This window comes from Eublepharis macularius, chromosome 10, assembly GCF_028583425.1.
Source record: "Eublepharis macularius isolate TG4126 chromosome 10, MPM_Emac_v1.0, whole genome shotgun sequence".
Lineage (NCBI taxonomy): Eukaryota > Metazoa > Chordata > Lepidosauria > Squamata > Eublepharidae > Eublepharis > Eublepharis macularius.
Genome location: NC_072799.1, coordinates 12,266,786 through 12,289,768, shown reverse-complemented (window position 1 = coordinate 12,289,768; position 22,983 = coordinate 12,266,786). Strand labels below are relative to the sequence as shown.

Genomic DNA, 22,983 nt, shown 5'->3' with positions numbered 1-22,983 from the left:
TTCCTGGGACTAGGGACCACCAATAGCTGTTTTTCTGCTGATCAAAGAGTCCTCTGGGTTATATACAGGGAAAGGAGGTCCCGCAGATATGCTGGTCCCAGTCCGCTTAGGGCCTTATAGGTATACTGCTCTTCTAGACAAATTAGTGCCCCACTCAGAGCGGTGAAGAAAATCAGTGTTATTATTATCCCCACAGTACAGATAGGGAGCTGCAGCTGAGACTTACCAAGGCCACCTGCTGGCAGTAGTGGGAGTCAAACTAGCAGAGTGCTCATTTGCAGCCCAACTGCTTAACCACTATGCTATAGCAGCTCAAAACTGGGACTGAGAGGAGTGGCTTACCTAAGGCCACCTGCTGAGCTCACGGCAGTAATAATATTAATAACTGGATTTATATACCACTCTTCTAAACAGATTAGTGCCCCACTCAAAAGTGGTGAAGAAAGTCAGTGTTAATATAGTTGGGGATCTGGGCTGAGAGGAGAGGCTTACTCAAGGCCAGCTGCTGAAGCCATGGCCATACTGGGATTCTAACCAACAGAGTGCTGACTTGCAGCCCAACCGCTTAGCCGCTACAGAGCTTGAATGTTCCACCCCAGACTCCAAAATGTCTTCTGTTGGTCCAGAAGCTAGGAGAAATCAATTTCTGGACCACAGACACTCAAAACTGATTCCCAAACCAGCTGCTTGTATCTTCCCACACGCAGGGGACCAAATCCTTCCTAGGAATTCAGAGTTGCCCCCTGACAACAAGAAGGGCACCACAGACATCTGAGAAGCACTTTTCCTAAAATGCCCTTCATAAACAATCCCAGGTCCCCTGAGGGAAAAGAAGGACACGTGGCTCCTTCCCTCCCAATCCGAAATGTTAATCTTGGTGCCACTGCTGGGTTTTTTAAACTGGACACCTGCCAAATGTAAGAGACAAAAAGAGGGATTCATTTCAGTATTAAGAAAGTAAGGACAGAAGGGGCTGGGAATATGCAAGCATTTAAGCAAGACACTTTCCGGTCAGAGCAATGAAGGCTTCTGCAAAGCCAGAAGTCACCCGAGCAGCTTGCCAAGCAGCGCAGACACTGCAACTTGTTTCCATTTTTATATATATGGAATGCATGGCTTTTTTCCAGCTGGAATGCAGTGGAACGGAGTTCCGGAACCTCTTGAAAATGGTCACATGGCTGGTGGCCCCGCCCCCTGATCTCCAGACAGAGGGGAGTTCAGATTGCCCTCCGCGCCGCCGAGCGGCACGGAGGGCAATCTAAACTCCCCTCTGTCTGGAGATCAGGGGGTGGGGCCACCAGCCATGTGACCATTTTCTCCGAGGGCAACCCACTGAGTTCCACCACCTCTTTTCCCAGAAAAAAAAAAGCCATGATGAAACGTATATATACACAGAGATAAATGCACATGCACGTAGTCACAGCTTTGAATCAAAATAATGCATTTTTGTTCGTTTGCATTACTGCGGTTTGAATGCATTGCCATCTTGTAAGACACCCATGTACCAAGGTGGCAGAAGAATTTACATTAAGCTAAAGCACTGCAAGAACGCAAGGGGAGAGCATCAAAGGCGACTGTTCCTGGTTGGATCCTTGAAAACGTACATGTATTCCATTTAAAATCTAGGCCCGCCTCCCCTTCTTCTAGAGTAGCTCCCGTTTCGTATATCTGTAGGCGAGATCAGCAGTTTGAGCAAGGGGCGGGAAATAACTCTGCATCCAGAAAAAGGGTTTTCTCTCCTTCAGCATCCAAACTGGAGTGCCTTTTTTGGTTTGGTTTGCCCACACTATGCTGTGCTTTAATTGTACTCCAAATTGTCCTTTTACTGTTAACATCTACGAGCCTCTCTACACGAGACATCTGGGAGGTTGTTCATCAAGTGCCAGGAGACACAATGTTAGCCAGGAAGCGTAGTTTTAAAAGATAGAGCCGGCAGAGATTGCTCCAGAGGGGATAGATTCTCTCATAGCCCTCCGCTGCCTCTGACATGCTGGGCTGTCTCCCCTTCTGGAGCCTTTGCCTTGCTACCTCGTTGCTTAAATCTTTGAATTAACCAAGCCTCGGCAGGGTGGAAAGGGTCATCTAGTCCAACCCCCTGCACAATGCAGCCCCACACACCCCAGTGACCCCTGCTCCATGTCCAGAAGATTGTAAAGCACCGTCAGGACCTCCAGCCAAACTGGCCTGGGGAAAAGTGCTTCCTGACCCCAAAGTGGCGATCAGCCTCACCCTGGGCGTGTAAGAAGGGGCCACAAGAACTAAACACTGATGTAACCCTCCCTCTCCTGATCTGCCTAGATTCCCAGAATCAGAATGGCTGTCAGATGGCCACCCTAAGAATGTTCTCCAGGCACTGACTGAATAGATATAAGCAATGTATGGTAAGCCTGCACCGTCGACCTGCAATATTCCAGCGTACAATGAAAATTCTTATGTATGCTTGAAAACAGTAAGAGGAACATTGAGCCAAGGTATCAATGATTGAGAGAGTCATCCAGGATCAAGGGGCAGGGAGGGAGCACTGATTGAGCACTTGAGCTTTGTTATCGGTTGCAATTCAGCAGTCTCTCTCATCTCCCTTTGAAATTCCTCTGCAGGATAACTGCTCAAGACAATGCATCCACCTGGACTGAATCAAGACCTAGGCTTCCTGTCTCGTTATCAATGATGATTTCTCCACACCCACTACCCCTCCGCATACCCCACCCTATCCAATAACTCTTGCTATTGTCATTCACAAGCTATTGTTCTTCGGCTTCTGTAATCACGCCCTTCTCCAAGATATAAGGACAGATGGACTCACATTCTAGCTGTATCTGAAGAAGGGAGCTGTGGCTCACGAAAGCTCATATCTTACCACAAATTTTGTTAGTCTTAGAGGTGCTACTGGGCTCTTGCTCCTTTCTACTTCTACAGACTAGCATGGCTACCCATCTTGATCTAAGGTCAGTATTGTCTAAGGCTGGCAGCAGCTTCTCCAGGGTCTCAGGTCTTTCACATCACCTACTACCTGGTCCTTTTTTAGAACCAGAAATGCAGGGGATTGAACCTGGGACCTTCTGCATGCCAAGAAGATGCTCTACAACTCGGCCACAGCCCCTCCCCCAAATGGGAAAGTGCAAAGGATTTAACTGTGTTTGTGGGAGGGCAGGTACTGTAAAAGCATCGAAGCGTAATCAGCAAGGAAGCAAGTTTGCACACACATTCCCTTTAAAACCCTTAAGACCAGGGCTCATTTCGAGGGGGAACGCGCAGGAACGCAGTTCCGGCAGTTCCCCAAAGAGGTCACATGTCAGGTGGCCCCGCCCACCTGACTCTCGGCCATTTTGGGCCCGTTTCAGCCTGGATTGAGGCCAAAGGCCCGATCAGGCCTCTGACGGGTGGTGGATCACTCTCCCACTCAGCAGTGGCCCGATCCTGACCATGTGGGGCCCCTTTTCAGCCATTCTCAGCCCCTTTTTGCCATTTTGGGCCCAATTTCGGCCCTGAACGACCAAGATTGAGTCCAAAACAGCCAGGATAGGTGATGTCAGGGGTGTGGCGTATGCAAATCAACTATGCTAATGACACGCCTCTGGTAATGTCAAGGGGCGTGGTATATGCTATTGAGTTATGCTAATGAGTTCTTCCAGCTCTTTTTCTAGGAAATGACCTCTGCTTAAGACTTTTAAATGGGCTAATGAGATGCCTTGGCAATGAGCAGTGAAAAGAATAGAGGGGTGGAGGGAGGGGGTTTGAATCACACCAAGAAGCCCACCGATGCCAGCTTTCTCTGCTGTCCTATGCCTCCGGGAGATGCCTTCCTTCTGCCTTTGCTTGATTCCCAATGTTGTTTTTTCTCTGCTACTAGGTTTCTTTAATTGAAGCAGTTCTAAGGGAAAGTTTTAGGCTTTTCCACCAGCCTATATCACATAGCAGCCCACCTTGGAGGCCTGGCAAATACGGCACGGAGGCCCAGGCCTTCACCTGATGCTACCGCCTACGACTGGGTTCCCCAGGTTGACTGCCTCTGGCTGTGGTGGTTCACTTTACTCACCATGGCTCGGCGTCATTGATGGGCCCCTCCTCCATGAATCTGTCTCTTTACCTTTTTCAAACCATCCTATAAACTGTGCTACTGTCACCAGGGCTAGCTGGTGGCAGTCAGATGGTGGCCATCTGACAGCCATGCTGATTCTGTGAACCTGGGCAGATCATGAGAGGGAGGGCAGGAAGGGTTACATCAGTGCTGAGTTCTTGTGGCCCCTTCTTACATGCCCAGGGTAAGGCTGATCACCACTTTGGTAGTACATTCCTATGTACCACCTGTGCTCCATGTTGTCTAATGTTAGTCCTAGAATGGATTATGTTCTGCTTCAGTATTTTTTCCACTCTGTATTGGATTCTTGCTAACACTATGTCTTTTAAATTTGTATCTATTTACCCTATGGTATTGTTTATGAAATGTCGTTGATACTGTATTGAAATGTCCTTGATACTGATTGTACTAATCTCATACTGTGTAATCCGCCTTGCGTCTCAGCGAGAAAGGCGGACTATAAATGACATAAATAAAAATAAATAATAAAATAAAAATAATGCCAGATGTTAGACGAGTCGGAACATTCACTCAGACCAAATATTAAACTTTCGTTGTAGGGTTTAAACACACGTGGTCTTAATTTTAATACGCATAAATGCAGGCGTAAACTTATTAATAGATTAGAAAAATGTCACATCGTGATGAGAGCTGGCTGAGTTTTATGTGTGAGTAAAAAAGCTTATCGACTGCAAGGAATATATGCCAGCTGCTGTCCTCGCAGAAGATACCTTGCATCTCCCTTGACGTTGAAGAATGGGCCAACCAATGTCGGAGATGAAGGGCAAGCGTTGCCCGTACTGGTCTAACCACTGAGAATCAAGCCCATTCCTAATCGCACTGGTTTTCCTTCTCTTGGTCACAGGACAGCATGACAGAATGTTATCACACATGAAACAACCTTTGTTAGACGGTGGAAGGACGTGCTACGATAAGACATTTGTGAAATGTGCCATAAAGCTACTGATCTTCAAAAAAAATCCAACATATTCATAAAGACTGGGCTGCTTCCACACACGCAGATAATCCACTTTCAATACTCTTTAGTGAACATTTGGAACTGCTTTTCCATGAGTGATTCCGCACATGTTGGATAATGCACTTCCAATCCTCTTTATAGATCATTTGGAACAGATTTTTTTGTGTGCGGAACAAAAAATCCACCTCAAACCATTGATAAAGTGCATTGAAAGTGCATTATCCAACGTGTGTGGAATCAAAAAATCCACTTCCAAAGGATTGCTGAAGTGCATTGAAAGTGCATTATTCAACGTGTGTGGAAATGGCCCAGGACTAGACCCTCCCTCTTCAGAGGCCTGATGAGGAGGGCAAATAGCAAAGGATGGCTGTCTCCACATGTGAGACTCCCTGGGGCATCCGGCTGCAAACAGGATGCTGGGTGGCTACATGGACATTTCGTTCAGTCCAACAGGGCAATGTTTATGGTCTGACACAAGCAGGGATTGGCCCTTATCCGGGTGGTGTGACTTCAGGGGCTGATCTTCTCGCTCTCGTCTACCCAAGTCATGACAAACTGGATAAGCTTGTAGGGTGAGCACAGACTTCCTTGCTGGGAGGACAGACAGCAGAGAAGAGTCCTGAGGCTTCCTCAGAGTCAGAGGCAAGGCCACCACCAGTTCATGCTGCTGAGACTAATGACAGTGGGCTGAGAAAAAGCAACACCTAACATTTATTTATCGCAGAGTTTTTCTGGAGAACAGTTGCATGTATTTTGCAATGAAGCGCTCCCAGAGCGTTTTAAACTGCAGCTGCTCTGGAGGTGGTTTACAATGCTCCAGGGAAGATTTTACCACAGGACATATGAGGGGGGAAAACCCAAACGGGGCAACTCCCACAATAAAAAGCAATGCAAACTGAGATCACTGGAGGCTAGAATTAGACATTAGGCAGGCTTGCTTCTAAAACATGTGAAGTGGGAACATTTGCACACAGAAGGCTGTGGGAGAGAGGATGCTTCACCCATTCTCCACTCACCACTGTCCCTCCTCTTGCAACCCTTTCTCAGCAACCACTTTTCTAGTCTTGACCAGGACAAATCACTCAGGGCTGGACTGGAGAAGGAAGCTATGGGAAAGGGACTGCAGAAGAAATGCATGCATGTGCGCGCGCACACAGCTTTCCCAGTGCAATGTCTGCTCCTGCTTTGTTGGCAAAGCACAGAATTCGGGGGCCCAGTTTGTTATCTAATCCATTGTGGCACCCTGTTCATGCACAAAGTTTGGGGCAGTTAAATAAACTGCATCTCCCTCTTTATCTCCTTCTTCTCTCTGCGATAGCAAAGTTCAAAAGAGGATAATATACAGGATTCAGCAGCTTGGGAAATAAATGATCTTTGGACTGGAGAGGGATTCTCAGTTAATGATGGATCTCAACAGGAGAAAGAGAATTGTCCCCAGTGTCCTTGTTCAGGGCACAACGGCTTCATTTGGACATCACAACAAGCTCCATTCAAAGGCCAATGAAATTCCAACAGGGTGTAAACAGTTTGTTATTGAGTTTGTGTGCATCCCTGATTCTTCCCATCTTCCTTTTCATGCAGAGAATGGGGTGTTGAATTTACTGTAGGTGTTCTTTCTACTTGGGAGTTAGCAGAACAATAAGCTAAAATTTAGCAGAATTTCTGAATGCAAGCACCTTGGTGAACTGGAATCTCTCTACTCAAGACAAACTGAGATTCGAAACTGTGATTAAACAGTGGTCTAGAATCTCTGTTTGTGTGGAGCAAGCAATTAACATTGCAATTGGCTTAGACTGGAGTAACTCTTCTTAGCATTGCACTGTAAATGCTGTTTTAAAATTAAATTGTTTTAAAATGTTGTTTTAAATTGTTTGATAGTGTTTTAATGTTCACTGCTTTGGGGACCCTGATTTGGGTAGAAAGGCAGCATACAAATGTTTTACATACATAAATATATTTGTCAAAGTGCTTTCCATTTGGATGTCTTCACAAAACTCGGTCGAGCCAGGAAATTCTCTATGCAAGAACATAGGAGAAGAACGAGGGATGCATGCAAAACTACCCAATCAGAGTAGAGCTTCTTACGACATCCAAAGGCAGCCAGTGGGTGGGGGGGGGGGGAGAAAAGACCTAGGAGAGATCCTCTCAGCCAACCTCTTTTTAGGGCTGATTCTATTCTCCCTCCAAAGGAGGGCAATCCACATTATGACACAGATCTGTTTCAGAAGTACGGCTAGAAATTTTATAACATTTGCACCAGGCCTTTCCATTGGAAAAGTTTGGCAGGGCTGTTAACAATCAAATTCAAACAATATATAAGATAAAAAGGAGCCATTTAAAATGAACCCAAACCACAGCCACCAGCTCAAACCAGGAAGTAACAGGAGGGGAAGATGTAGTCACATTTTCATTGCATGCTAAGAGGCAGCTAGCGAGCAGGGAAAAGGTTGCTATGCAGGATTCACAAAAGCACCACTTATTTGGTCCTTTTGGGAGAAAGTAATGACTCATATTAATTTTGAATTAGAATACACATTTATTTTTGAGGATCTTTATGCATTTTTAAATTATTTACCTGTCTCATGGAACCTAATCAATGGTCAATGGAAATGGCTAAAAGCACTAGAAAGACAAAAGCTCACTTCCCATAACTCACTGGATTGAGGACCTTACAGACTTATAAACATATTGCATACAGACAACAGTTGCATATGGACTTATATTTAGATATCCAGAGACCTTTTATAGAAGTGTATGTATAGATTCACCCTCACATGGATAGCCCAGGTATGCCTGATCTCATCAGGTCTCAGAAGCTAAGCAGTGTTGGTTGTGGTTAGTAATTTGGATGGGAGACCCCCAAAGAAGACCAGGATTGCTGAGGCAGGCAATGGCAAACCACCTCTGTTAGTCTCTTGCCATGAAAACCCCACCTTGGGGGTTTTGGGGGGCCATAAATCAGCTATGACTTGAGGGCACTCTCCACCACCATTCACAAGCATTATTTCTTTTTTGTTGTTGTTTCTTTCCTTTTTTCCCCTTTTTACTTTGCACAATTTTTTTTTAAAAAAGCACCACTAGGAAGGGTGAAGTCTGCTTTTCTAGCTGGGCTCGCCAAGGCAGACTCAGCATCACATCAAGGGGAAAGTGTTAGCAAAGACATTTAAGCGCTATAAACAGCAACAGGGTATCGCTTACTGTCAGGACACACCCATGGCAAAGTTTGGGTTGGTTTCATTTTGTCCTTAATAGTTTAGGTTGGTTTCCAAAAGAGAGCTGGACACAGAGAGAAAAAAAACAGGAGCGCATTTAGTGCAAACCATTACCTTAAAAATGCTAGCCTGAACCCAGCCTTTATTACTTTCAGTACCCATATTAAAAGATGAGGAAGTTGTGGAATTAATTCTCTCCTCCGGGAGGTGCAAATGGCAGCAGCCGTCACAGGCCTTCTGGCACAATTAAAAAACACATCTGTTCCAGAAGGCCTTTAAAGGCAGTTTCCTATCTTAAGGTCTGAATGCCATTAAAATTCATGATTCTTTTAGCTGCTTTTATTTGGTCATGATGTCTAACAGGACACTTCTCTACGTTTCACATTTTTTGTTTGCCACAATGGGATATAAATTTACTAAATAAAGGGAGACCAATAAGATTGCTTATATGGTCCTGTAGCTCAGAAAAGCAACCGCTTAGGGCATTTGCAAACATCCCACTTTACTCTTAAATCTTGTTTGGTCTTTAGACTTTTCAAAGAAGCGTTGCAGGACTATTTTATTTGCTAGAGATTTTAATGTAATCTAGGGTCCACGTATTTGGGAGGGGGGCTACTTGGGACTTGACGTGTTTATAAATGTGCAATTGTAAGACAGTTGAGCTCACAAAGGAAAGACGGGGTGTAAATATTTTAATACATGAATAAAGGCTCAGGAAATGGGGAAGAGAGCTCACAGCTCATAGATGCTAGCATCCAAATACTAGTGTTTTGTATTCCCCTCTGCGGCAGGAAATGTTTTCTAAAAGTCATTTGTCTTGTAAGAAAAGAATACGGGAACTCATGTTTAACATAAACAGGGGTGGGATTTGCACCGAAGATACAAACCTGGTACAAACCAGAGTTAACTTTGCAACGGTCCACCCAGGCACACATACAAACCTCCAAAATCTATTTCTGTCCCTTCTTTTACATTTTACACTGACAATGAAAGCTAGGCCTAAAGAGTTTCATATGGCCATCAGAAACCAGATCTTTTTTAAAAACAAAAGTGTTTTTTAAAGGAATGAAATGTTATCTTTAGAAAGAATCATTGGGTATGATTATGGACACCTGTACACTGAACATTTTTTTCAACTGACTTAAGAGAATTTTTTTTTGAAAACTACGTACTGCTGGTATCAGACACTATGGCTGCTTCCACACGTTGGATAATACTCATTCAATACTCATTCAATACACTTTCAATACTCATTCGTGAACATTTGGAACTGCTTTTCCATGTGTGGAACAAAAAATCCACTTCCAAAGGATTGCTAAAGTGCATTGAAAGTGCATTATTCAACGTGTGTGGAAATGGCCTATATATGAAACATATATTGGACATCAGGATGTATTAGAAATCCTTTGTGGCCACCCATAATCATGATAGGATTATATGGGAAATTGATCTGTCTAAAATTTTATTTTAAATTCATTTATAGTCAGCCTTTTTCCTCAATGGGGACTCAAAGCAGTTTACATCTGTCTCTCCTCTATTTTATCCTCATAATTATCTGGTGAGGTAGGTTAGGTTGAGCGCATGTGTTTCCATGGCAGAGTGGGGATTCGAACCGTGGTTACCCAGATTAGTCCAACATTCTAACTACTACACCTGAGTGATATTCCAAAACAGACGTCCAAATCAAAAAGGGTTGGTAACTTTATGAAAAGATGGGAGTTGTTTATTATGTTATGGAACGATACAGTTAACAGTCGTTTTTCTCCTTTTGTGTTTCTTCAGACTTTGTATAATGCGTGTTCCTTTTGTATTTTGTCCCCTTTTCTTGCCAACAATAATTTTGAAAACGGTTTGCCTGGTTGGCTGAGCCATGTTAAGATTTCTACAATTCTGGGCAGCACCGGCTGCAGGGAAGTTTGAATGGTTTGATTGTCTCATCTGGGAGGTGAAGGAATTTCCCCCCTCAGATTAATTGTTGTACGAGTTGTTATTAGCTAAAGAGGAGACCTCCAGAGATGTCCACGCCACCCTGTCATCTTCAACGTAGGCAACAAGTGCAATGAGCAGCCGAACAGGACGTCCTGGGCTGAAGCCCCTCTTCTTTGGAATGGGTTATCCAGGGAAACTTGCCTCCCACCCTCTGCCCGGATTATAAAGACTTCTTCCTTTTCCCGCTCCTTGTATCTGACAAAGGGAGCTCTGACTCTCAAAAGCTCATACTTGGAAATCTAGTGGGTCTTTAAGGTGCTATTTGACTCGCATCTTTCTCTTCTACAAGAGAGTCAGTTTGGTGTAGTGGTTAAGAGCGGTGGGATTCTAATCTGGAGAACCAGGTTTGATTCTCCACTCCTCTGCTTGAAACTGGCTGGGTGACCTTAGGTCAGTCACAGCTCTCTCGGAGCTCTCTCAGCCCCACCCACCTCACAGGATGATTGTTGTGGGGATAATAATAGCATACCTTGTAAACTGCTCTGAGTGGGTGTTGTCCTGAACGGTGTAATATAAATCGAATGTTATTATCACAACAGACCACCCTCCTGAAACTTGCCTGAAATCGACTGTGCAGACCTTCCAGAGACTGTGGGCCAAGCTAGAAGTGACGAATTATACTTAAATGGCCAGAGAACAGACTCACACATGTATCCCTCCCTGTTCACTTGCGCTCCACTATGTGATCGAGTGGAGCACAAGTGAACAGGGAGGAATACATGTGAGTCTGTTCACTTGCCATTCAAGTGTAATCCGTCACTTCTAGCTTGGCCCTGTGTGAAGCCTTTTTTTTTTTGTAGGGAAGATTTCAGAGATCTCATATACATTTCTTTTTGGCTGAAATGTATTGTTTTAGCCCCCCCCCCGGTTTATTTGGGGTTTTGTTGCTTTATAGGCTATTTTAAAGCATATTCTTGGCATTTTATTAGTGTTTTACAATTATGTTTTGGCTCTTGCTTAGCTGCTTTGGCACTCGTTAAATAAACCCAATAAATAAGCAAGGTGATTTTTGTTTGCTTTTAATTTTTGTTTTGCTTTCCTTGTCACAGGCACTAGCCAACAGGCATCCCATAGTATCCATGCTAAGCAGATGTTCTGTCACTGACCCTAGGGTTGTCAGCTCCAGATTGAATAACGCCTGGATATTTTGATGGTGGAGCCTGAAAGGGTGGGGTTTAGGAGGGGAGGGCCCTCATCTGGGTATAATGCCATAGATTCTACCCTCCAAAGCAGCCATTTTCTCCAGGGGAATAGATCTTTGTCGCCTGGGGGTGATTTGTAATTTCAGGAAATATCCAGCCATCACTCGGAGCCTGAAAGTAACAAGAGAGCTATCCCAAGGGCACCGAACAAGCACAAAGTACAAAGAGCCCTTAGGAAAATACAATAACAGCAAATAACCCAAATTCATATATTTAAAGTGCTAAAGTGCTCAGTGCAAAATATTTCCATCATATAAATTATCTAATGCAAGTTATAAATTATCTTGTACCAAATATCAACGGTGGTATAAAGTCACAGAATTCCTTCAGACAATACATAATGAGAACGTGCTTGGAAGTAAGACCTAACAGTCCATGTTGAAACAGAGGTTTTTCACAAATATGTGGTATCCAAGTTGTGGAAGTCTTTTCTTGAGTAATGTACGCTGCCAATGTGCATTAGATAATTTATATGATGGAGATATTTGCACTGAGCACTTTAGCACTTTAAATATATGAATTTGGGATATTTATTTATCACTTGGAGCCTGGCAACTCTGCTGAACCATTGCCCCTCCCCAAGATGGAATATCTAAACAATGCACCCCTTGTACAGACTATCATGAGATGTAATCCACCAGGACAATTTTGATTTGAGTACACACATCTAGTTGTTCCCCGCTAGGACATCAAAAACCTGCCCCCAGATATGGTCATCTTCTCTTTCTCACAGCAAGGCAACTTCTAGCTGCCCATGAAACTTGTGCAAACATATGGCTTCAACTACCATAACAATGAATGAGGGCGTCGAGGAAGAGAGCATAGATCATATTCTCTCAGTAGAAAATGCTGGTGCTTATGGGAAGGCAACTGCAGCCCTAAGAGGAAAGATTTTGGGGTTACTCCCCATGTTTATGTTCGTGTTTATTCAATTTTTAGCTACCCTCCCCAAAGCAGACTGCACATTTTTTTTCTATTTAAAGCAATTGCCTGGGAAAAGCCTCAAAACAACACACCTACATTTTTTTCTGAAAGCTGCCCATCCTGAGGCAAAATGCACTTCAACTGAAAACATCAAAGAGATAATTAATTGTATCCCGCAAAGTGTGTCTTACCTCATTTTTAATTTTTCATAGATGCTGGAAATACTGAAGACATCTTGGAATATTTTCTGACACGCAGCACTCAAAACACATCACCTCAGGGCAGAACTAGATGTGATACTGGGTGCGGGGCTGCCAAAAAAACCCAGCCTCCTTGTATATACCCCACCCTCCCAGTAACATTTACTCCTACTTACTTGCTCCATTTCCTTTGTTATGGATTCATATCATTGGCTGGCAGAAACAATACAGGTACGTCTGTATTACTTGGAGGGGAGATTATCGCAGGGCTGCCCTTTTCAGTGGCAGCTTCATGTCTGACATCCCCAGCTAGCTCTACCAGTGTGATATGTTGGAAATATATTCCAATATGCAACCACTCAAAGGCTTATCGAACATTTTCAGTGTGCATAAAAATTAAAAATGAGATAAGAAAGGCTTTGATGGATACATTTAGCTGACACTTTGGTGTTTTCAGTTGAAGTACATTTTGCCCAGGTTTGCAACTTTCGGGGGGGGGGGGGGGAACCATATGGTATGTGGACCTTTTCCAGACATTTTAAAAATACTTTTCAATATCGGTTGTTGTGGATTTTCCGGGCTGTATAGCCGTGGTCTTGGCATTGTAGTTCCTGATGTTTCGCCAGCAGCTGTGACTGTCACAGCTGCTGGCAAAACGTCAGGAACTACAATGCCAAGACCACGGCTATACAGCCTGGAAAATCCACAACAACCATTGTTCTCCGGCCGTGAAAGCCTTCGACAATATAACTTTTAAATATTGTTAAATATAAAAAATGTGCAACAACTCACTCTACTACTTGATATTGCCATTGCTGTCTCTTCTTTAATTTTATCACATTAAGTATTCTGAAAAAAGCATCTCAAGTGTGTGTTTTATGTACCTGGTTTGTTCAGAGCAAATAATCCCCAACATGGCACCCTCGGATGCATTTCCTAGGGTTCACTTACTTTGCTCAGAGCTCTCTCACAGGGTGATTATCCTGAGGACAATAATAACAACTCACTCTGAATGGGTATTAAGTTGTCTTGAAGGGTGTTATATAAATTGAATGTTGTTGTTGTTATCAGTAAGACCCAGTCACACATTAAGTCACACATCCAGCTGCCCACTGCTAAGAGGAAGATAAATAGGGCCAGTCTTGATTTATTACATCTTGAAATTAAGGAGTTGGCATCCTAACCAAATGGCACAGTTCCCGAAGAGGCGAAACTATGATCTCTCTCATTTTGTACTTTAAACAAAGCTCAGGGGCATTTTTCATGCCAACATCTTAAAATAGCTTCTGATTTCTTTCTTCAACATCAAGAAGTCAACATATACTTTATGTCCATGTAAGAGTGTCTCATATGCCCTGCATTTTATTATAGTTTTTAAAACAGAGCATACACAATACAATATAAAAAGGTGGCCCGATATGAAAAATAACTAAGGAATATTAATAACAGTTAAAAGATTTTTTATAGAAAGAGAACTGGAAAGCAAACAAAATTTTTTACAAGTTGCCAATGATCTATATGTACAAAACAAATGATCTCTGGACTGCTTTGCAATATAATCCTAGACAAAGCAGTTCTAGCCTCAGCCCTGTGATTTCAGTGGACTTAAGGTTGAAGTAACTCTGAATTGGATTGCCCTGTCAGTCAGCGAAAATGCCAGCCAGAACCAGACTCCAATAAGTGATTCTGGCTTGTGCTGACTTAAACACAATGTTAATTTTTTTTACTCTTAGCTAAACAGTGAGCCCCAGAAAGGACACGATTACTACACACACGTCAACTGTAGAGTCCCCCTCACGTTAATAATAGCATGTCTCCCTCCCCGGTGTCTTTGGAATTAAAAGAGAGGCATGATTCTAGTATATCACAATTTGGCATGATTCAAGAGTACAAGACACATCTAACCTGACTGGAAAAAAACCCTAGGTGCCTGATCAAGCAAGCTTCTGGAAATTTGATGGCAACAATACAATAGGTGACTGGAAAAATCCCAGGTGCCTGGTCACCCAAGTTCCTGGAATTATCATACTGATGCTTACGAACATAACATATATCCCCCAGACTTCGTTTAGATCTGTCTGGGAAATAGGGAATATCTGGTCTTCGCATGGTTCAAGACAACTTGACAGGAATGGCACACAGACTGAGAGATTTCAGGAACCACATTCAATCCATCCAAATCATTTTTTTCACAGAAGAAAACATCTGTTACAAGGATCCAAAAGGAAACCTCTCGAGACAGCAATTAATTCTCCACGGTTACCTTGAGAGAGTTTCATTTCAACAGGGAAATCCTACAGCCTGCAGGGGTGATTTACCCCTTCAAGGAGACTACCGGTATAAACAAAAAAGCTGTAATCAGCTATATCCTCCAGACTGCAGAAGCTAGAACAACAAAGCCACCCATCACCATGGAAAGCTGAAAACAGGAAAGAAGTATCAGAAAAGAAGACTTCAGAGACTTGCACGTTCAAGACCAGCCTTTGAAGGAGGTGTGAAAAGGAGGAAAAAAGCATTCCTGGTGTCTAGCCCATATTTTGCAGACTGTCATGGTGAACCACAGAAAAAGATATTCTGTGTTTTCTAAAAGGAGTCCAGTCTAGTCACTCTTTCGATTAAGCTTTGCCAAGGTCTTCAAAGCAATACATTGTTTTCATTGACAGAACCAAGTACTTATATAGCACAGGGTCTGGCACTGAGTGGCAATCAAACTGCGAATCAGGAAGCTTGCCATGAATACATCAAGAAGCCTTAGGCAAGCCGCAACATCTTGGCCTTCTCTGTGCAATGCTGAGATAAGAATACGGAACTACCTTTCAGAGTCATCGTAGGTCGAGATAATATATGTACATGCTTTGAGTATTCTGAAAGTACTATATAAACGCCAGCTTCGATGTTTACTGATGTTAGCAGCCTCTGAATCATAATTTTCTTGACTGCTTTGCCTCAGTTGTAAGAAAGAAGCCAAAGGCTAAGCTGTGCACCCAGAAAAACACAGGCAATCTCAACAGTACATTAACGAAAGCTGAATCAAAAAGAGTCCAGTAGCACTTTTAAGACTAACCAATTTTATTGTAGCATAAGCTTTAGAGAATCACAGTTCTCTTCGTCAGATGCATGGAGGGCAAAAAGAAACTGGTCAGATATAAAGGAGGAGAGGGGAGGGCTGAGTAGATACAAACAGCTCCTTCTGATATGGAGATGCAAACAGATATGGAGACAGGGAGAAGGAGCTCTTTGCATCTACGCCACCCTCCCCTCTCCTCCTCTATATCTGACCAGTTTCTTTTTGCCCTTCATGCATCTGACAAAGAGAACTGTGATTCTCGAAAGCTTATGCTACAATAAAATTGGTTAGTCTTAAAGGTGCTACTGGACTCTTTTTGATTTTGCTACTACAGACTAACATGGCTAACTCCTCTGGATCTATTAACGAAAGCTGGTTTCTGTGACCGGCATACATTATGCAAATAAGCAGGTTTGTTTGGTTTCTTCAATTTTGCATAAGTTATTCTGGCTTTGATATAAATATAAGGGACAAGAGTTATGCATGCGCTGAGGCCACACCCCCAATTACTGAAAATCTTGCTTAGCCAACCCTCTGGTTTCTGAGATTTCAGCACATATATACTCTTCCATGCATACCTTCACATGGATGCATCTGGGGTTGTCTAAGTGTTTATTTTTTAAATAGAAGCTGAACTCTAATCTCAGTAACATGGTCATTACTTTTAAATATTTAGTGTACACAACACTTCATCTAAACTAACTTCATTTTTATTTTAAATATTTATATCCTACTTTCTTAATTCTTCTAGGGAGAATTCAGGTTTGATTTGATTCTCCCTAGAAGCTAAAATGACAAAACTGAGGCTGTTGTACTTTGGTCACATCATGAGAAGACAAGAATCTCTGGAAAATTCAATCATGCTAGGAAAAGTGGAAGGCAGTAGGAAAAGAGGAAGACCTAAAACGAGATGGCTTGACTCAATAAAAGAAGCCACAGCCTCCAGTTTGCAAGATCTGAGCAAGTCTGTTAACGATAGGATGTTTTGGAGGTCTTTCATCCATAGGGTTGCCATAGGTTGGAGGTGACTTGACAGCACATAACAAACAGCTGAGAGGAGTGGTTTATTCAAGCTCATGGAGGTAAAGGGATTCGACCCAGCAGAGTGCTGTTTTGCATCTCAACCACTTAAAACCACTATACTACAGCATGCCATGGGTATTTTCAGTCCATGTAGTGCACATTTACTAGAGAGCAAGTTCCATCAAAATAAAAGAGGTTCGTTTTGTAATTTAAAAAAAAATCAGGATTTCACTGCTAAGAATCATAATGGTGCAAAGAGGATGGTTTCCAAAAACTTTATTAGTGATCATATCCATAGCATGTGGTGCTGGAGGAGAGTTTTGCGGATACCACGGACATCCAAAAGGACAAATAAGTGGGTACTAGATCAAATCAAGCCTGAATTCTCCCTAGAAGTAAAAATGACAAAACTGAGGCTATCGTACTTTGGTCTCATCATGAGAAGACCAGATTCTCTGGAAAATTCAATCATGCTAGGGAAAGTGGAAGGCAGTAGGAAAAGAGGAAGACCTAAAACGAGATGGCTTGACTCAATAAAAGAAGCCACAGCCTCCAGTTTGCAAGATCTGAGCAAGTCTGTTAACGATAGGATGTTTTGGAGGTCTTTCATCCATAGGGTTGCCATAGGTTGGAGGTGACTTGACAGCACATAACAAACAGCTGAGAGGAGTGGTTTATTCAAGCTCATGGAGGTAAAGGGATTCGACCCAGCAGAGTGCTGTTTTGCATCTCAACCACTTAAAACCACTATACTACAGCATGCCATGGGTATTTTCAGTCCATGTAGAGCACATTTATTAGAGAGCAAGTTCCATCAAAATAAAAGAGGTTCGTTTTGTAATTTAAAAAAAAATTAGGATTTCACTGCTAAGAATCATAATGGTGCAAAGAGGATGGTTTCCAAAAACTTTATTAGTGATCATATCCATAGCATGTGGTGCTGGAGGAGAGTTTTGCGGATACCATGGACATCCAAAAGGACAAATAAGTGGGTACTAGATCAAATCAAGCCTGAATTCTCCCTAGAAGTAAAAATGACAAAACTAAGGCTATCATACGATGGTCTCATCATGAGAAGACCAGATTCTCTGGAAAATTCAATCATGCTAGGAAAAGTGGAAGGCAGTAGGAAAAGAGGAAGACCTAAAACGAGATGGCTTGACTCGATAAAAGAAGCCACGTCCTCCAGTTTGCAAGATCTGAGCAAGTCTGTTACTGATGGGACATTTTGGAGGTCTTTCATTCACAGGGTTGCCATAGGTCGGAGGCGACTTGACGGCACATAACACACACACACCTTCCTACTATAGAGCATTCAAAGCATACAATTAGCAAAAAACAACAAAAATGCAGCTTGAGGGAGGGGCCTTGGCACAGCACATGCATGGGGGGAGGTGTCCATGAGCGCCAGGTTCAATCCTTGGTCTCTCCAGTTAAAGTATCAGGCAGGCAGTGATGCGGAAGACTCAAGATTCTGGATAGCAGCTGCCAGTCAGAGTAGAGAATAATGAAGCCTACTAAACTGATGGTCTGACTGGCTGATTCAAGAGATCAAAATTTTAAAATCAAGCAGCAGTGAAAACAACAGAAAGGCTTCCATAATCAAGCCCATGGGAGATTTTTAAAACAGCAGCACCGAAATGTGCAATTTACTTATTCCCCCATGCTTTTGGAAACAGAAGGGGCAAAGTAAGGCAATATCAAAAGGTACAACAAGGGCTTGTAGGGCAGGGGTTGGGGGGCAGCGAGTACCGAAGGGCTGGATACAACTGCTGAAAAGGACCTGCCCTGCATACCCATCTGTTTCACCTCCAGTGGTGATGGGACACAGAGGAGGTCTGACAGAAGGGGACGAAAGACACCAGACAGGACAGAGGATGTTTATAGCGTTCTATCCACTGCAGAGAATTCAGGCTGCATCCTGTTCAAGAAGTTGGTGCAGAATTTCTCCGTAACAGAAAGTAAATTCTTCAGGGCAGAAGTCTCCCCCCACCCCCGGAAAGCATCACACTTGCTAGTCTTGCTGTGTCAGTAACATATAAATCATCCACTGGAATCTGGTGATCTGTTTTGGACACTGAGATGACTTTGGAGATCCCCCCCTTTTAGTTAATACTGGCTGGCATTATGTGGCTGGAACACTATACCAGTGAAAGGGGATCCCTGGTTCTCTTGGCAAGGCAAGACAGGTGCTGAGTGGCTACTTCCCCATCCAGCCCCTGCCACACACCCGCCTGCCCGCATCTGATTTCTGCAAAGCTTTATGCAACCTTGCTATCCTGAATTGCTGCACCAGTTCAACATCCTGGATTGTTTGCTGCAATGTTACAACAGTATGTGGGTCCCTTTTCTGTGTGTGTGCAGGGCACAGGAGAATGATGCAAACACAGCTGCCTCCCCACTGGAGAGAAAGGTGGGGTATAAATGAAGTAAATAAATAAGACCTTTAAAACTACCAGGGTCTCCTTCCTCTCTCCAGAGGGATGCAATCTAGTTATGCAGAAAGATCTGGGTGGAAGATGCAAGGGGGGGGGGTAGTCAGTAATTACCACAACCCACTAATTATGGGGCAACTGCTGCAGTTACGTTCAACAGGAACCAACCAGCATTTCAAATGCAGCCAGAGACATCCTGCAAGGCTTCGGACGGCCACGATGACGTAACCGGCAGCACGGAGCTGTGCGCTGCTGGATGTAAACAAGCGCTAAACTAAGACAGAAGCCCGAAACACAATCCCCTCCTCGGGTTTTGATGGGGAAAGGCTTTTCCAAAACAGTCAGTTTACTTTATTTGAGGAATGTCACAGCTAATGTGTGGGAGCTTTCAAAAGGGACACAAAGGAAAGGGCAAGGCCTTTCACAAACAGCTCTCTGCAGAAGGAATATTTTAGTATTTTCATGATCACCACTGAGTTATCTTCCGTTAACAGAGAACTCAACAGAACTTGATTGAGAGAATCATTTCCCAGAAAGGAGATCCATGCGCAAATGACACAGGCACCTGATCTGATACGTGTATATTCAGAAGCAAGTCCCGTAGGATTTACTCGGACGTGACTGCAGCCTCCGCTGTCCCCCAACTCTGTTTCTTTACATGTATGAATGTCATACGACATGATGCATATAAACATCCAGTGTCATATTGCATACACAACCCCCACAAAAAATACATGCACGTCGCTCACACAGAGAGTGCAGCGCCCCAAAGAGCTTGCCTGCACACCACAGCATGTCTCTCGGAGGCGCCCACATGCATTATGTAAACAACAACAAACAGAGGCTACGGTTTAGCACCACCTCTGTTTTCAGGCATGTACAATACACATTATTTTAAAGCGTGCTGCAAAACTGTACATCCTTGCAAAAAAAAAAAAGGAATGCCTTTTGGGGCAAGGCACAGTTTTTTCAATTCATGGTAAAAGGAACTGCTGTCACCGTTTAAACCAGAGAATCCACATTTGAACTCACCTAGAAAATTCTTGGAGATTTTGGGCAGTGCTTGTGCAGGGGAGAAATCACCTAGAACCTAAGGATATACCAGAGAGTCTGCTCTCTGAAACTGCCATATTCTCCAGGGGAACCAGTTTCTGCTATCTAGAGATAAGCTGTAATTCTGGGAGAACTCCCGGCTCCACCTGGATGTTGGCAACCTTGACTCACTTCAACTGGCGGTGGCCTGCTTTGGAATATTAAATGCACATTAGTTTGAAAGCTCCATTTGCCTGTATATATCTAAGGGGTGAGTATGAATTTATGCAAGAAGGAGAGCTGTATGCAAGGCCAACATAAATCTACTGCTCTTCCAAACGCCACTGTCAATGCAATCCTAAGAACAGTTTCCTGAGAGGAAAGAAGGAAAAAACACTTTTTTCTGACAAAGGGAGCTTTTGACTCTTGAAATCTCATCCCCCGGATTTCCCCTGGAAATCTCGTTGGTCTCTAAAGCGCTACTGGACCCGGATCTTACTTTTCTGGGTGCAATTCCCACTGAATAAACCCGAGCAGGATTCTGAGTAGACCCGCTCTGCATTGCTCTCTCCGAGCGTGTTTGCAAAGGAAATGCGTTAAGAACGGATGGCTGCAGATAACCATTTAGGTCAACCAAGAGATCCGCCATCCGATCGGCGGCAGAGAAGGGGGGGAAAGAGAGAAAGGAACAAGCGACGGCATCTCCCCGATCCGACGCTACAGCAGAAACAAAAGCAAAATGGACACGGCCCGTCTTGCTGCACGAGAAACCAAGTTGCAAAGGGAGTCCCCCAAGGGGAAGCCTCGAATCACACCAACGCATACGCAATTTTTTTTCCTCACCTCCCCTGCAAAGCTGCAAAATTCCCCGTTGGACTTGGCCAGCATCCGCTCCATCAAACCCCCATGATCGTGCGGCTCCGGCGGCGAAAGAGATGCTGTCTTTGGCTGCGTTGCTCTTTGTGTTAGTTTCCTGCCTGCTCCATGGTCGAGAGGGGAGAAGAGGCGTTCATGTCTCCATGGCTGAGGACCGGGGGGCGCTTCGTTGCTTTCGGAGGAGGGGGGGGGACGAGGTAGGAGGGAGGGAGGCGGGAAAGGTCTCTCTGCTTGTTCCGAGGCAACCTGGCCCGGGCGTTGTGAGTGTTGCTGCTGCTGCTGCCCCCAGGGCAGAGGAAAGCGTCGTGCTGGCTTGGCGGTTGAAAGAAAGTAAAAGCAAAATCGGAGGGGAGGAAGGGGGGGGGGCGGAAAACCAAACAAACGAGGCCCAGAGAGTGAAGCAGAAAACCAGCCGCTTCCCGGGGGGAGCAGGGGAGGGAAAGAAGGACCGGCAGCGGGCCACCGAGCCTCCTCCCCCGGCTGGCCGCGGCTGCTCCGCCTCCTGCTCCGCCTCCTCCGGCGCGCAAAGGAGGCACGGCGCGTCATGGAGAGGAGGCGGCTCTGGGGGCCGCATCCTGCGCGGGCCTGAGGGGCGCGGGGACGGGAGAAGGGGGCCCGGCTGCAGGGCAGGGGCTCTCGGGGGCCTGTCGGGGAGGAGAACTTTTTCCTCCCTGAAAATAAACGCCAAGGTGCAGGAACAGAGAAATCCTCTCCCTCCAAAAAGCTGCGTAAAATAGCTCCTGCTCGTTTCTGTTTTTGGGGGGGGGGGAAGGAAGTTTATAATAATACTAATAATAATGGTCAGGGCTCTTTTTCAGCAGGAAGGCAACAGAACGGAGTTCCGGCACCTCTTTAAAATGGTCACATAACTGGTGGCCCGTCTCCAGACAGGGGAGTTTAGATTAGAGGCGGGGGGGGGGGGGGCACCAGTCGTGTGAACATTTTTGCTGAGGAGGATTTAAACTTTTAAAAACTCTCCCCTTGTTCCAGCTGACCCAAAGTGTCCTCATTGCGTGGTCCCAGGAATGTGCGCACACCTTGTGCATGTGCATGTGGTACCGGGGGCACCACCTCCTGCCAGGAGTTGCCCCCCTGTGCTGGCAACCCACTGAGTTCCACCACCTCAGCACCCAGCAAGTTTTACAGTAGAATGGAAACTGGAACCCTTATCTCCTAGATTCTAGTCCAGCCTTATAACCATTGTGTTGCACTAGATGTGTGTGATTGGCTGCTACCTGTCTGTCCCCAGAGTGGGTTCACGTTATTTTTTTGCTTCTGTTGTGCAGCAAGCCCAATCTTTTCCGATCTCAGAAGCTAAACAAGGTCAGCCTTGGTTAGAAAATGAACAGGAGGCCTCCAAAGAGGCCACTGGCAAACCACCTCTCTTAGTCTCTTGCCTTGAAAACCGCAGCAGGGGCTGCCATGAGTCAGCTCTGACTTGAGGACACTTTCCACCACCACTATGGTGTGACAACATCCTTATCGCTGAACTGCCCTAAGCGGCAGCTTGGCCAGAGAGCAGCCACTGTCCTGTCTTCATCAGACTATTGAGGTTGGCATAGGAATGCCACAGTACCCCACTGAGTACATTTTTTCCTCTATACTTGTGTGTGTGTGTACATTTGCCAACTGAGCAGGGCTTTTTTTCAGCGGGAACGCAGTGGAACGGAGTTCCGGAACCTCTTAAAAATGGTCACATGGCTGGTGGCCCCGCCCCCTGATCTCCAGTCAGAGGGGAGTTTAGAATGCCCTGGAGGGCAATCTCAACTCCCCTCTGTCTGGAGATCAGGGGGCGGGGCCACCAGCCATGTGTCCATTTCTCCAAGGGCAACCCACTGAGTTCCACCACCTCTCTTCCCAGAAAAAAAGCCCTGCAACTGAGGATAACACCACATGCATCTGATGAAGTGGGCTCTAGTCCACAAAAGTCTGTGCCGCAGTCAGTCTTTTTAAGGTGTGGAGTTGC

General features: G+C 44.6%; 1 protein-coding gene across 1 annotated transcript in view; it reads right to left on the bottom strand.

Moving 5' to 3' along the window:
• Nucleotides 1-21,472, bottom strand: part of CCNI (cyclin I) — a 70,775-nt gene extending 49,303 nt beyond the window's left edge. Inside the window, exon 1 of the mRNA XM_054989670.1 lies at nucleotides 20,985-21,472. The gene's annotated coding sequence lies outside the window, so the exon portion shown is untranslated. The remainder of the gene's footprint in view (nucleotides 1-20,984) is intronic.
• Between the last annotated feature and the right edge of the window lie 1,511 nt (nucleotides 21,473-22,983).